This window comes from Neophocaena asiaeorientalis, unplaced genomic scaffold, assembly GCF_003031525.2.
Source record: "Neophocaena asiaeorientalis asiaeorientalis breed wild unplaced genomic scaffold, Neophocaena_asiaeorientalis_V1.1 scaffold106, whole genome shotgun sequence".
Lineage (NCBI taxonomy): Eukaryota > Metazoa > Chordata > Mammalia > Artiodactyla > Phocoenidae > Neophocaena > Neophocaena asiaeorientalis.
In genome coordinates, this window is record NW_020172597.1 from 2,041,799 (window position 1) to 2,057,124 (window position 15,326).

Here is a 15,326-nt window from a genome sequence, read left to right on the forward strand (position 1 = left end):
CACCAAAAGTTCCAAAACCTCCTTTCTCCCTCCTACACCAAGTGGCCTCGGATCTCTCCATCTATTTCTCGTGGGCTCTAGAAGTCTCTATGCGAACCTCCTTCTGTCTCCGTCTTCCCAGCTCCCTCTTCAATCAGTCTGTCTTTTCTTTGTCTCTCTTTGCTTGCCTCTGTCTCTCAGTCTCTCTGTCTCTGTGTGTGTGTGTCTCTGTCCCTGGCTCATTTATTTTTTAATAACCACAATAATGAGAAAAGCTCCTTTCCGACCCTCCTGGGGAGGGAGACAAAAGGAGGGGAGCCTGGGGAAGAGGGGGAGGGATAACCTCCCTTCTTGCTCCTGAGAAATGTAATAAAGGGCCTGAGAAAGTGCTGGGCTCCAGGGCCGGCCAGTACCCTGGGAAAGGGGGCAGCCCCTCCCCCACCACAGACACGGCTCTGCACGGGCCTGGGGTCAGGGGAGGGAATGTCTCCATGCTGGGCCCCCCTTCTCCAGCTCCCAGGCTTTATCTCTCCCCTCCCTGCTGGTGGGAGCAGTTCCCCCAGCTAATCCGCCCCTGAATATGGTCCATACCAGACTCCCTCCCCTTGACCCAGACCTGCCAGCTTTCCCAGGAGAGCTGCTCAGAGGGGAGAATCACTCAGGAATTGCAGCCTCTGGGCTCACAGGAGGTCAGGCGGTCCAGCCTCCTGCCTTCTGCCGCGTCCAGGCCAGCTCCCCACAAGGCCATGCCCAGCCCCCCAGCAATGTCTGGCAAGAGGAGGCTAGGCCTGCCCACTCCCATCCTGGCCTGCATGGAACCTGATGTCAAAGTATTCAGCTGTCCCTGAGACCCTCCCCAAAGGCCCCAGCCCCTGGCCAGAGAGCCCAGGATCCCGGGAGGGAGAGAAGACTGAGCCCTTCCCCTGCTCCCTTGAGGGCCAGCATCAGACAAGAGAGAGCGGGTTACAGGTGTCTCGCAGCCAGTCCCCAGCCTCACCTCCCCCTCCAGGGGTGACCTGGAGAGGGCATTAGCAGCTCAGAGGTGGAAGAATGCCCTCGTCTGATCTCCTGCAACTTTTGGGGGAACCAAGGTGGTGAGAGTGGCTGGTTGATGGGTGAGAAGGGACTTCTCACTTCTGATAGTCAGGGAAAGCAGCTGACACAGACCCACAGCGAGGGGCGGAGCAGCGGGTCGGTAAGATGCTTCAGCTCATCAGACAACGTTGAGGCCAAGTTCAGTGGCGCAGGTGGGCACATCCAGCTCCCCACCCACGAATGCGCCCCAGGGTCCTGTCCGCCCAGGGAGGCTGTGGGCCCTGAGGCTGCCTGGGTATAGTCACCCTGCTGCTCCCAGTTGTCTGGACAGCCTTTCCCAGGCCGGGAAGCCACACTCTGGCAGAGCTGACAGCATCTCTCACCTGGCCAGGAGCTGGAAGGAGGGGCTGGGGAGCTGGGGCCTGGGGCCTGGGGCCTGGGACTGAATCTGGGACTGGATATTCGCCAGGCCTGCTGCTGTGTTGCAGGGCTAGGGGGAAAGTAACAATAGCAGCTTATCCCTCGGAGGGCTTGCAAAGTGCAAAGTGTTGATGCATTATCTCACTAGATCTTCATGGCAATGTGCTATTTGCACTTTAAAGATGAGTGAATTAGAGGTAAGGAGAAGTTGGGGCCCTTGTCTAAGGCTACACAGCCCATTAAGAAGAGAGTCACAGGGCTTCCCTGGTGGCGCAGTGGTTAAGAATCTGCCTGCCGACGCACAGGACATGGGTTTGAGCCCCGGTGCAGGAAGATCCCACACAGCCCATGCGCCACAACTACTGAGCCCACGCACCACAACTACTGAAGCCCGTGCGCCTAGAGCCCATGCTCTGCAACAAGAGAAGCCACCGCAATGAGAAGCCCGGGCACCACAACGAAGAGTAGCCCCCGCTCGCCGCAACTAGAGAGAGCCCGCGTGCAGCAACGAAGATCCAATGCAGCCAAAAATAAATAAATTTATTTAAAAAAAAAAAAAAAGAGGAAGAGTCACAATTCAGGCTTGGCACTGAATGGCACTGGATGGAGCATGGCTGACTGCAGGGCCCGGGCAGCACTGCTTACCCAGGGATCGATACCCTTTCTGTCTCAAGAAGCTCACAGACAAGAGAAGAAGTAAAGTGGGGCTGGGGTGTTGGGAGGGGTAAGGAGGGGCACTAGGGTGGGAGCAAAGGGACAAAAGGTTTCAGAGACGGCTCGAGCCGGGACTTAGTCCTATTTCATTAGAAACTGGAAGGCAGAGCAGTGACCTCACAGGCACTGCCAACAGATGCCAGCTGCCGACAGGCTCTGCCCAGACTAATAGAGCTGCCTGGTGCCTGGGGGTAGCCAGAAACAGCCCACACTCCTGCACACCTGGGCCGAAGGGCTGGCCTTGCCTTTCCTGGGCCCTCTTGCCTGGGGCCACAGGCAGAGGAAGGGAAAAGGGGGCCAAGAGATAGAATGAAGAGACAAACACATCCCCAGCTCCCAGCCTGACTCTGCTCTGTGCCAGGGCCTGCCCGGGGCATTGTGCGGGTGTTAGATGAGGCCACAGGGCAGCTCCCTGCCTGACCTCGAGGAGCTGACGATCTGGCATCCTAGAATCTTCTCAGAGAGCTATGGCCATGGGAAGTAGAGTGTGGTAAGCATAGAAGGGAAGGCCGATGAGCCAATGCCAGAGAGTCTGAGCTGCCAAAGTCCCCTCTTCGGCTATAGGGAAGGCCTGGCTGCTTGCTTTTCTCAATCTGTAGGAGCAAAGGTCAGAAAAGTAAAATATTTCCCGAATATCCTACCCCACTGGCAAAGCACTTTGTGCCTTTTAAGACCTTCCCTGGTTCTCTCAGATCATTTTGGTCCTCCAATCCTTCAAGCCAGGGATTATAAACTCCATTTAAAAAAAAAAGAATCTGAGGCCCAGAGAGGTAAAGAGCTTTGCCTGAAGATGCACAGCCTGTGAGGAGAAGTGTGCAAAAGCTGCCTCTCCCAGATCCTTGTCTGGTATGTTTGGGGTGGGGGGCTGTTATATGTTGAGCTTGGCGGAACTCGGGGGGAGCTGAGCTGGTTCTGACCCCACCTCTCGCCAGGGGGTGGCTGCAGGTGGATGGGCACAGCTCCCACCTGGAGTTTAGCACCAGCCCCATAGAGGCTGATGGGCAAGCGAGGCTCTTCAGGACACGTGTTTCCACTTTCACTGGAGTCGGGAACTAATAGCAGAAAAACCTGTGAAGCTGCTAATGGGATAATAGAGAAAGTATTTATTTATTTTTCGAAGGAGGCCTGAGAGGATCTGGAGAAGGCTCAGTGTGAGGCCACGGAGGCGGGAGGTCAGCCTGCTGTGAACAGGGATTAAGCAGACACCGTGGAATGAGGGGGTTTCCGGAGAGGAGGCTGGAGACTGGGTCTGGTCGGGTGTCTCAAAGTCACTCCCCCTGTAGGGGGGCAAGGCTGGTCTGAGGACTCAAGTCTCTTCTTGGTAGGGGCGTTCGTGCTCCAAGCTTTCCTCCACACCTGCCATCTCCACCCAAGGTGTCGGGCCCGGGGAGGCCATCAAATCGATCTCCTGCCTCTAGGCAGTATGTCCTCAGCCCCTCGAGGGCAAAGCCCGGGGATCCGTCTCCCTCTGTGTGCGCTGCTTCAGGAGGGTGGCGGTTCTCATTACTCCTTCAGCTGGAGCTGGGACCATCTGAGGGAAGCTAGTTCTATTTCATGATCAAGGTACAACGAGCCTAGCCTCCCCCATCCTGCTGTTGAACTAGTTGTCAACAATTTTCCAGCTGATAGCACTGCCCTTGGACCTCCCAGGGCTAACCCACTTAGGAGTCCCATTGAACTTGAGGGCAGCAAGTCTCTTAAAGGTCATGAGGTCCTGTGACTTTCAGCCGTGGATTTGGGGGAGGCTGAGCTGGTGGGGTCCCAGACCCTTCCCCCACTCCAACCAGAGCAGCTCTGCTTTTCTTTGTTTTAAACATCGACATTCCAACTCAGATTTTTCGCCAAAACACTGAAGTGTCTTACTGTAAAAAACAAAAAGCATGTAAATATCCTTGTCCTTGCCCACTCTGTGCAGGGAAAGAACTCAGGACTCAGAGAGAAGAGACTTGTCCAAGGTCACATAAAGCAAGTCACCCGCCTCCTGGCCCTGAGCTGTCCCTCCATCCTCTGCCGGAGTAACCAGCGTGACTTTGGGAAAACCAGAGACAGATGGAAAACAGCTCCTTAGGGCGCGAGGAGGCAGGAAGGAGTGTGTGGGCTGGTGCTCCCCGGGCCCTTGTGAGTACTTTGCTTCATCCCTCCAGGCCGCAGGAGGCCTGCACAGCAGAGGAGACAGTGAACACCAGGGTGAGGGCGGAGAGGATGCAGTGGCCCGTCTGTAGTCTAGCTGGGGGGCTTTGGGGTTGACCCAGACTGAGGATGGGGCCCTTCCTTCTTGTAGTGGTCCCTGCCTGAGGCTCCTGCTCACTGGCCTGCTGGGTGGCAAGTTGTCCTGGTCCAGGCCAGGCTGAGTTTCTCCTTTCAACCTCAGCCCAGCCTGGGAAGGCTGTTTCCGGAGACTCCCACTCGGACTCTGCCCGGTAGGCATTCCAGGATTCCTGATGCCCCACACCGGGCACCCAGCTGGTGAGAGCTCAGCCCTCTTGGTTGCCAGTGCCTCTCCACCGGGAAAGCTCTCACGATTCTGGTCAGATGCAGGCCCGAGTCTCCAAGCCCCACTCACCACAACTGCATTCTGTTTCCTCAGGGACACGTGCTTGACCTTTGTCAGTCCCATTTCCAACCCACCCCCACCCCCAGTCACTTTCCTGTCCTGGTCCCTCATGCAGTCTTTTCCTTGGGGGAGCAGAGAGAGGCATTCAAGGAGGATGCCCGTCTGCCTCTGTGCTGCCTGGCTCTGGGACAGCAGGCTTAAGTTATTCCTGGAGATATAGGCAGACATTGGGAAGAACTTCCTGACCGACAGGGGCTTAGCAGCTGGAATGGGAGCCAGAGGAAGTCAGTGAAATCGTTGGCCCTGGAGACATTCCACAGGGGCAGGCCCGAGGGGCTGTCCAAGGTGGAGGTAGGTTACCTCTTAGAGGCCCCAGTCCTACACCTGACCACAGGCCCAAAGTCCGTGCCTCACCCCTTTGTTTGACAAATATCTGTCGAGTATCTATTCCATGCCAGGCACCCGCTAGGTTCTGCAGAAGAGCAGAAAACAAGAGACACGGCGCCTACTCATCCTAGGTCACGGACAAAGTACCGGCAAGTTCAAGATATGCATTGTTAGTGACAGACAAAGAATCAGGAGCTAAGGACAGGCCACCTGACCTTAGCTGAGGAGTCTCAGCTAGGACTAGAAAAAGAGGGAAGGCATAAGCAGAGGAAGATCCTAGAAACATGTCACCCAGGACCTGAGCCCCATGGAGATACCCCAGAAGCTCCGCTGCGGTGGTGTCAAGGAACCTCTTTCCTTTCACTGGTGATTTTTTAAAAAATGAATAGCCCAGCGAAGAGAAAAATAAAATCACCAGATCGCACGAATGACAGTAATCCAGATAGGCGTTCCTATCAACGCTACATTTTTAGCCCAGTGCTTGGCACACAGTAGTACCTCAATAAACATTCGTGAAATGAACATTTGGTCAGTCTGGAACTCAGCCCTCCCACTTGTCCTCTTTCTCCTCCCAAACTGCAACTTGTCTCAACTCGGAACCCCACCAAGGAGAGGATTAACCTCCAAAGCATCCCAAATAATACATTGACTAGGCCTTTCTCCTATAACTGTGACCTACAAAGGAGTAAAAACAATGACAACTAATGTGTATCAAGCGCTTATCACGTGCCAGGCACCCTTCTAATCACTTTGCACGTGTTACCTCATTTAGTCCTCACAACTGTCATATGAGATGGGTTCTCTCGTGGTCTCATTTTACATGAGGAAATCGAATCCCAGAGAAGTTATGTATGTCATCCAAGGTCACACAGCTAGTACATAGGTGGAAAGAAGCACTTTCTGTGTATCTACAGGGTGTCAGGCATAGTTAGGGCCTTAATTCTTAGGATAATTAAGAGAAGTAGGTACCATCCTGTTTCGACAAATGAGAAAACCGAAGCTCAGAGTTAAGTAACTCACCCAACCTGGACTACTCCTCTGGAATTTGACTCCCAATGCAGTGCTCTCTCTCCCCTGCACCCCATCAGTTTCCTGAGGTCTTTCCTGAACTGGGGGCAAACAGCTGCCCCTGGTGAGCTACGGGGAAGAAGCGGCTCCAGGAGGAGAGCTGGCCCAGTGACTCGCCAATGGGATTTATGTCCTGTCCAGGGTGGACATTTTGGCTGCTGAATGAAAGGCTGAGCAGAGCTCAAAGATGGAACTTATTCCCATTAAACGATTGCAAATGTCAGGCAGCACGGCCTCGGAGCTCCTTGCGCACGCACCCAGGCGGCTGGAGGCCAGGCTGCCCATAACAAGCATGCCCACTGACCTCATGGTTACTCCTGATGCAATTGGAGCTCACTAGGAGACAGCGGGTTCCGACAAGAGCCTGAGCAACGTGCTGTCCGGGGGACACTGGGGCCCCTCCTGCCTGAGAGATGGCGCTGGGACAGAGGCTGTTGTTCTAATTGATTGAATGAGATCTGTTCCAGCGCAGATGGATGCAGAAATTACCTGCAGATGTGACTATGCACAGCCATTTTAACTGTCTGGGCTGTCACGCAGGCTCAGGGAGCCAGGGCCTCTTAGAGCAGGATTCATTTCATGCAGCCCCCCGCCTCTGGGCAGGGCAGGCTGGTGCGCTGATGAGTGATGACTGCCTCTTTAGGGCTTCCCAGCCATCAGTGCTTCTCGGTCCTGGGCTGTCCAGAGGCCCAGCTGGCAGGCCCTAGTGGCTTCGTGGAGAGCTTCTGCCGGGGCGCGGGGAAGCCAGGTGCCAGTTGTCCTCTGTGCAGGCTCCCGAGATTCTTCTTCCATGGGCTCTGCAAAGCCCACCTCCCTGGGTCTTCGAATCCCTATGCATTTCTGGGTTGTATAATACTGGATAACGCATTTTTTTTTAATCCATATAACTATAGCAGTGGTTCCCACACTGATGACACAAGATCCATGAGAATACTGACTCATTCATTCATTTCAGCACCCACGAGCCTCCAAACTCTGGTCCTTGCTGGGACGTAGCAGAGGATCAGCCCTGGCCCCTGTCCTGGAGGAGCTCACAGCCCAGGGAAAGGAGGTGTATGTATAAATAGCCGGTTATCACAAAGTGGGATGGGCTATTCTACTGGAGTACAGGGTACTGTGGGGACTTAGATGAGGGAGGTGACTCAGCGTGGGTGGTCAAGGCCAACTTTACGAAGGAGGTGACATTTCAACTGAGCCCTGAAAGGTGAATAGAATTCCCCCAGCCCCGCAGATGGATAAGGGGAGTAGGGTTTCCCTGGCAGGAGAACCCCCATGAACAAAGGCATGGGGGCAGAGGAGACCTGAGGAGTGCTGGGAGATGAAGTGGGGTTGGTGGGCCAGTGAGGGGCCTTGAACACCACGCTGAAGAGTTTGGGTCCTGGGACTTCCCTGATGGTCCAGTGGTTAAGACTCTGTGCTTCCAACGCAGGGGACGTAGGTTCGATCCCTGCTCGGGGAACCAAGATACCACATGCCATGTGGCGTGGCCAAAAAAAAAAATTAAATTAAAAAAAATAAAAGAGTTTGGGGGACTTCCCTGGTGGCGAAGTGGTTAAGAATCCGCCTGCCAATTCAGGGGACACGGGTTCAAGACCTGGTCCGGGAAGATCCCACATGCCGCGGAACAACTAAGCCCGTGCGCCACAACTACTGAGCCTGTGCTCTAGAGCCCGTGAGCCACAACGACTGAGCCCGTGTGCCATAACTACTGAAGCCCACGTGCCTAGAGCCTGTGCTCTGCAACAAATGAAGCCACCGCAATGAGAAGCTCGCGCACCACAATGAAGAGTAGCCCCTGCTCGCCACAACTAGAGAAAGCCCACATGCATCAACGAAGATCCAACACAGCAAAAAATTAATTAATTATTTATTTTAAAAAAAGAGTTTGGGTCTCTACCTAGACACCCTGGGAATCTTTGAAAGACTTCAGGAGTAAGAGGATACATGGTTAGATTTACATATAGTCTAGAACAATCCTCTTGGCAGAGGGTGGACTGGAACTACAGACTGGAGGCTGAGGCCAGCAGTAGTCCCGGCACTGAGAAAGAAGGGGAAAGGACAGACTCCTGAGAGGCGTGGACAGTGCCACCATCTTGGGGACTGATATGCTGGAGCTGGGGCAGGGGTACGGGGACCAAAAGGCAGAAGAGAGGGAGGTGTCAAGGCTGATGAGCCTGGAGGGATGGTGGGAGGAAGGTGGCCACGGAGGGAAGGAGGAAGAGGACCATCAAAGCACTGCTGCCCAGTGGTCCGGTTCAGGGAACCAGGATTTCCATATTATGATCCTGACTGCTTTCAGAAATGTTTTGAGAGTTTCTCTGCTCTTTCCTCACATTAAGTCAGCATGTTAATCCCTACTCCTCTTCTATGCATTTCCTCTCAATATGGTGAAAATAATCGGGAAACATCTGGGGAAAAGTATGAGGAGCTCTTTGAGGGGAATCACTGCTTAAAGGCAGTCTATCTGGTGTTTTCTGAGCCCTCTGGATCCACTCTGGGTGAGAGGCAGAGAAGTCCCAAGCCCAGCCTTGCCCCTGAGCCCAGGAGCTTCCTCACCCAGCATCCTTAGTGGCAGTCCAAACCTTCCCCTCCCTCTCCCAGCCTCCACCTGCCTGATCGCCCCTTCTACAAACCACCTTGCCTGCTACCTGCCACTCAGATGACCCTCCCTCCACTATCCACCTTCCACCCAAACTCACTGTAACTGTTTCTGTTCTTCCTTCCCCCGGCCCTGAGCCAGCCTCTCCACTAGTTCCAGGACTTTGTGCCATCAACCATCCCCTCAGCTTACATAAAATTTCCTATCTCCTCCATCCTAAAAGACCCCCTCTGCACCTCCTTCAAGCTATTTTCTTCCTTCCCCTCCTGGAAGTCTTTCCACACACATCACTTCCGTGTCCTCATCTCTTTTCACCCCTCAACCCGCTGCAACCCAAGAAACTTCTTACAGAGGTCACAGCCATCCTCATCCAACACGACCCCTCTGCACTCTTACCAGCCCAGACCTTCCTTCATTCTTGAAACGGTCTCCTTCTTTGGCTTCTGGCCCTCAGGACCTTCTGGTTCTCCCCCGACCCCCTCTGACATCAACCTGTTTCACGTCCTGCAGGTTGGGCTTCCCCAGCAAAGTTCCTCCTTTCTGCACACATTCTCCCAAAACTTGATCACTGCAGCCCTGACTCCTCCAGTGACATCCAAACCCACCTCTCCAGAAGCCAGCTGGACATCCCCCACCCCTGACACCTCTCACATCCTGTCCTCCACCACCCACCCTAAAACTCATCCAGTTCCTGTGTCCCCTGCCTTGACGAATGGCCAGCAAGCTGGAGCCATCCTCTTCCATTCTACATTTGATTTATCACCAGGTCCCGGTGACTCCACCTTCCAGATATCTCTGGAATCGACTTCTCTCCGTCTGCACGGCTGTCATCCTGGTTCAATCTTTTATTTCACACCCGGACAGCGTCCCGGTCCTCCTCTGCCTGCAGTAGTCCTCCCTCCAGATTCCTGCATGCCTGGTCTCTACCTTCCCCTCGGGCCTCATCTGCCACCAACCCCTTTCTCTCTTCCCTCTAATCTCCTTGCCTTCCTACTGTTTCCTGGACACACCAAGCTGGTTCCCATACCTCAGGACCCTCTGGAAGCCTTTTCCCCTGGATCAGCTGTTTTCAAACTTTTTGGTCTCATGACTCTATTACATTCTTAAAATTGAGGACCCCAGAGAGCTTCTGCTGGGGTTCATATGGCTTGTATCTATCAACATTTACCAAAATAGACATTAAATCTGAGAATGTTTTAAAACACTGGAACACACAAGCACACGCCTCGTTAGCTGTCAGAGTGAGGATGTCATTACACACCACAGGGCACCTGAAAACTCCCCTGTACACTTGTGAGAGAATGAGAATAGAAGAGGCAAACAGTGTCTTAGTACAGTCAGCCCTCCGTATCCACGGTTCTGCATCTGCAAACTCAACCAACCAAGGATCAAAAATATTTGGAAAAAAAATGCCAGAAAGTTCCAAAAAGCAAAACTTGAATTTGCCATGCTGGCAACTACTTACATAGCATTTACGTTGTATTAGGTATTATGAGTAATCTAGAGATGATTTAAAGTGTACATACGTGAGGATGTGCGTAGGTTATATGCAAAAACCATGCAGTTTTATATAAGGGACTTGAGTACCTGTGGATTCTGGTATCCTCGTGGGTTCCGGAAACAATCCCCCACGGATACCAAGGGACCACTATGTTATAAAACGTTTCCATCTTGCAGATCCCCTGAAAGGGCCTCCGAGTCCCCAGACGACACTTTGAGAACTGCAGCCGCAGCTAATACCCATCTCTTTCACTGCATTACTGCTCCATGTCCCTTACAGCGTTTATTACCATCTGCAAGTACCCACTTCCTTGCTGCTTATTTTGTCTCCCCACTAGAATACAGGCCCCGTGAGGGCAGAGGCCCAGACTCTTGCTCACCTTGGAGCCTAGCAGAGTGTGTGACACATGGTGACATTCAAAAGCAAGGTTCTTTAATGAATGAGTTGTATCAACGCAGTTGTTCTCTACCTTCGCTGAATATTAAAGTCACAGGGAGCGGGTGCTTCTAAAATGCCTGCATCCCAGCCAATTAAACCAGAATCTGGGGGTGGACACAGGCATTGGTGCTTTACAAAGCTCCCCCAGTGACTCCCATTGCAGCCAAGAATAAGAAACACTGGTCTCAATCCTTCAGTCCTCACCAAGGGAGAGACTGTTTATTCCTTGTTTGTTCAGTTACACAGGGTCTAAATGATGGCCGCTCCACATCTTGCCTGTCTCCTGCTGGGCCAGGCAGCCTGGGCGAGGGGGACTGGATAGAGGATGCTACTGGGCTGGGGTCCTCAGCCAGAAATAAGTGCCCTCCTCAGACCCCGGGCCTTGGATGAGTGTGCTGGGGTCCACGGCTTGCACAGGAGGTGCTGGTTATTCCCACAAACTGGTCTACGAGGCTGGCTCACTGGGTGCACTTTCCCCCACGCAGTGGTGTGGAATTCTGGTGCTTGGGTGACTCGTGGAGCATGATGGAGATTTCAGTGGATGGAGACAGAAATGAGGCAGGTCCCAGATTGCCCAGGGCAGCGGGGTGTCTCACATCCGCCAGCCTTGCCTCTGAAGAGTTGCCAAGCGTAGCCGGGAAATGACACACCTTATGCTCCTACCTGAGCCAGGCTTCCCTCACTGAGTGGTCCCCAGAAGCCCTGCCTGTGATGGGCGGATCGCAGGCCTTGCTGGGAACCACTGCTGTGGGTAGAGTCAGCCACCATCCCACCTGCCCTGCACTGTGCCAGCCCCACTCCTCTCCTGGGCTCACTTCCTCTCCTCCACCGCACAGGGGAGGGAACCAAGGCACAGAGAAGTCTTGTTGACTGGCTGAGGACACTGGCCAGGGCTGTCTTGGATGGCTATGTAGTAGATAGGAACGCTGGAGCTCCTCAAGGATTAAATCCCAGATCAGCTATGTGACCTTGGAGAGTCAAGTCACCTGAGCCTCCTAAATCAGACGCATCTGTAAAACCGGGGGAATGAATCTACCTCACAGGGCGGTTGTAAGGGATCTAAAAGCACTAGACATAAGCCTGAAGCAGAGAAACTGCTCAGTAAATAGTGATTATGGTCTGATTCTTACTGGACTCCCAAATCCCCCTTCTTTCCATCCACCCTGCTGCTCCTCAGAGAAACATTACTTCTATGTGTATGTGATCTGAAGCTCTTTTACATTTATTAGCCCATTTAATTCTGGCAGCAGAATTCTCGTGAAGTTGAAACTTTTGTTTACTATCCTGCTTTGTTTTTGCTTTTTTGATGAAGACACCGGGGTCCAGAGAGGCCGGGTCACCTGCTCAGGTCCCACAGGGGCGAGTGGCGGATGTCCCGATTCCCCGTCCAGAACCTTCTCCACCTCACGGCAGCAGCTGCCACAGGGGCCTGTGGCCGACCCCGGCCCCAGGGAGAGGTTCCACCCTGGGTTCTCTGGGGAGGAAAGAGGCTGGGAAGCCTGAGGTGGGAGGGGGGTGCAGGAAAGAGGGAGGCGCTCTGTCCTTGATGTGGTGGCCAGGCCCATTCAGGGCTGTCGCCAGAGTCCTGGGGTTTGGCTGGGACAGCAACCATCATAAGGCAACCACCATTTCCGCTGGTGTGGCAATGCCGGGTGGATCTGGGAAGCCAAGCCAGGCAGGGCTGGGGAAGGGAGGAGGTTTTGCCTTGCCTGGCCTGCGGCTCTTTGTCATTGGGGTGGGGGGTCCGCTCCTGCCTTGTTTCACTTCTGTCACCAGCCCAGCTCCCAGACACAGGTAGCCGGGGACAATACCCTCAGCCCAGCTGATACCTGACAAAGGAGGAAAGGCCTCAGCTTTAAGTCCTCCAGAGGGTGGAGGAGGGCAGCATAAAACAGTTACTAAGAACCTACTGTGCGCTGGGCCTTATCCTCTATGCTTTGAATAAATTAGCTCACTTAATTTTCCTAATAGTCCGGTGAGTCAGGTATTGTCCTCATTTCACAGGAAGAGAGGTAAAGCCAAGACCCCACAGTCCTAGGTGGTACAGCCAGGATTCTGCCGAAGCTCGTGATCTTTCCAGGACACCATGGCTTTAGGGGAGGCCACGGCCACCGGTGGCCGGTCAGCTCTGCCTAGGGCCAGCCCCCCGAGCCCGCACAACCCCACCAGGTGGGGCAAGTCCACCTTCTCCGAGCCGGGCAGCTGCAAAATCTCTGCAGCATTTCTGCCACTCGGTTCAGTCCCCAGAGGTGCTGAGCACCTTGCTGGGCCAGTAGGGGTGTAAGGATGGATACAAAAAATGAAGTGATAGAGATACGAGGAACATGCTGGAAAAGGAAGGGTTGTTCTTAGTAAGGGAATGAGAGAAGACATCACGGAGTAGATGGTGTCCCAGCTGGGCTTGGAGAAAGAAGGTGGGTTCCCCCTCCCGTGCAGGGAACTGTGTCTTGCCTTTGGGGCGGGGATGGGGATTAGCAGCTGTTTTTTTTTTTCTAGCAGAGGCTTCAGTCCCTCCATCAGAGCAGGCAGCTTCCTCCTAGCAGAGTGCATTAACCGAAGTCTTTTCTGGTGAAGGGGAAGGTGATGAAGGGCCAGGAGCAGGTGATGACACTCAATGAGTTAGGATTGGAAGAGGCCTCTTCAGGGCTTTTCGAGATGCTGTCATGTGATAGGAAGTGGCTGAAACCGGAAGACTGGATCACGGGAGCCCTGGGGAGGGGGGCAAGACCAGATTCCTCATGGACAGGCAAGGAACCTGCTCTCCACAGTCTCGGACTTGGACTTGGGAGGAGAGAAAGGGTCTGTCCACAGACCTGGGGCAGCTCCTTACAGCAGGACCAGAGGGAAGTGGGGCAGGGCTGGCAACGTAATTCGCACGGCCCCATGCAAAATGAAAATCCAGCCTTTTGTTCAAAAACTATTAAGAATTTCAAGAGGGTGACAGCAGAGCCTTAGGCTGAGCTGGGGGACCCTTATAAGCACGGGTCACACGCCCAGGAAGCTGCCCTGAAGTGGGGTCTAGGGAAAGTGAGCAAGAGATGAGGCCACATGAAGGGCGGCCCCAGGGGTCTTCTTCGGGCGTAGCGGTCGCCTGACCAAAACCAAGAGACCCTGCAAACAGAGAGGTGAATGATTCTGAGAGCACAGCCTTGGGCCACATAGCATTTCCTAGACAGACAACCTGCTCTGCTGAGGCGTTTGTAGCCTTCCCAAGGAACCAGTCCGCCTCTGCCAGCCAGCATCCTCAGAGAGGCCAGGTCTTGCCTTATTTGGAGGAGGGAGGGCATTTAAGTTTCCTCTCTGTGTAGGGGGAGCTCTTGAAATGCTGGGAAAAGATGTCATGTTTGGAGACCATCTGGGGAAAAGGCCTCTGGAGCTGCTCCTTTAATTTACGGAACTGACAACTGAGGATTCGGGTCTTTGGCAAGTACAAAGGGTGATGGCCCAGAAGAGAATCAAAGTATTAACAGCGGCCTCAGTTGGCACTGTCCTTCAGTCCCTGGCCCTGGGGTTCGTGTGGCTGGGAAGCCTGATCTCTGTTTCAGCAGTGGGATCAAAACCAGCTTTCAGGGCAACATAAGCCAGACGTAATTTTTAGCACAGACATAACTTTCTAGTTCCTTTTTCCTACCCCTCATTTTTCAGTTGCCTTTAAAGAGGCCGCAGAGGGCTGAAAAACAAATCCAAGTTTAAAGAGACAAGTGCAGAAATGCAAACTGGGCAAGGGGACAGAGCCGCCAGCTGGACCAAATGTGCCTGGAAAACAGCATCCTCTGCTTGGCAGGTGCCGGGGATTTATGGTTGAGTTTTGCAGACGTTTCATCGCGTTATGAGCCAGCTCAGGAGACCCTCATAAAACTCTGCTTATGTGAAAGAACAAACGAGCTGATAAAAGTCAGCTGCTGCCTATAAACGCGCTGTGGGGACTGCAGCGGAGTAGTGGATTTATTAGTCTGGGCTTTCTGTGCAAATTAAGAACTACTGCGCACGTCTGAATCGGGAAGATGATGCTCCCTGCTCACATGAGGGCAAACGGGCCGGGCTGACCCCCTTCCCCATCTCTCAGTCCGTTAGAGACCGGAGGGAAGATTCTGGCTGAATTTAAGTTGCTGGACACCTACTCTTACATTCCCTTTTCTTGCCTCCCACAACCGCCCAGAGAAAGGATCCGTCTCTCTCCATCCACTGCATCACCAGCACATCTTTATGACAGCACATCTCACAATGGGCTTACGTATCTGCCGGATCTACCAACTGTGTACTTCCCCCTATTTATCTCTGCGTCACCGGTAATTTGTTCTGTGCCGGTCACACAGGGAGGCCTCCGAATGAATGAATATGGAGGTGGCAGACTGTCAGGTGCCGTGTACGTAAGTCACTACTACCCCGCTCCAAACAGCACAGAGGGGTTGGGGGAACAGAGCCGAGGTGTCCGTTGGAATTGAGGACCAGCTAGGTGCTGGGAAGCCACAAAAAGGGAAGAAGAGGTGCAATGAGAAAGTTATTAAGTCTGGTTTCTTCCCCAGAGAAGCACAATCTTTGTGGCTATCCTACCCAGCTCTCTCTCTCTGTGCTGCTGCTTTTTCTCAGGACTAAGGCTATTTCTTCAAGAATGACTCTGCAAGAGAATG

The 15,326-nt window shown here is 53.5% G+C and overlaps 1 non-coding gene across 1 annotated transcript; it reads left to right on the forward strand.

The window, feature by feature from the left end:
• The first annotated feature begins 7,543 nt into the window (after positions 1–7,543).
• TRNAG-UCC (transfer RNA glycine (anticodon UCC)) lies at positions 7,544–7,616 on the forward strand. Its single transcript has one exon. It is a non-coding gene; the product is annotated as a tRNA-Gly (tRNA).
• Positions 7,617–15,326: the final 7,710 nt, after the last annotated feature.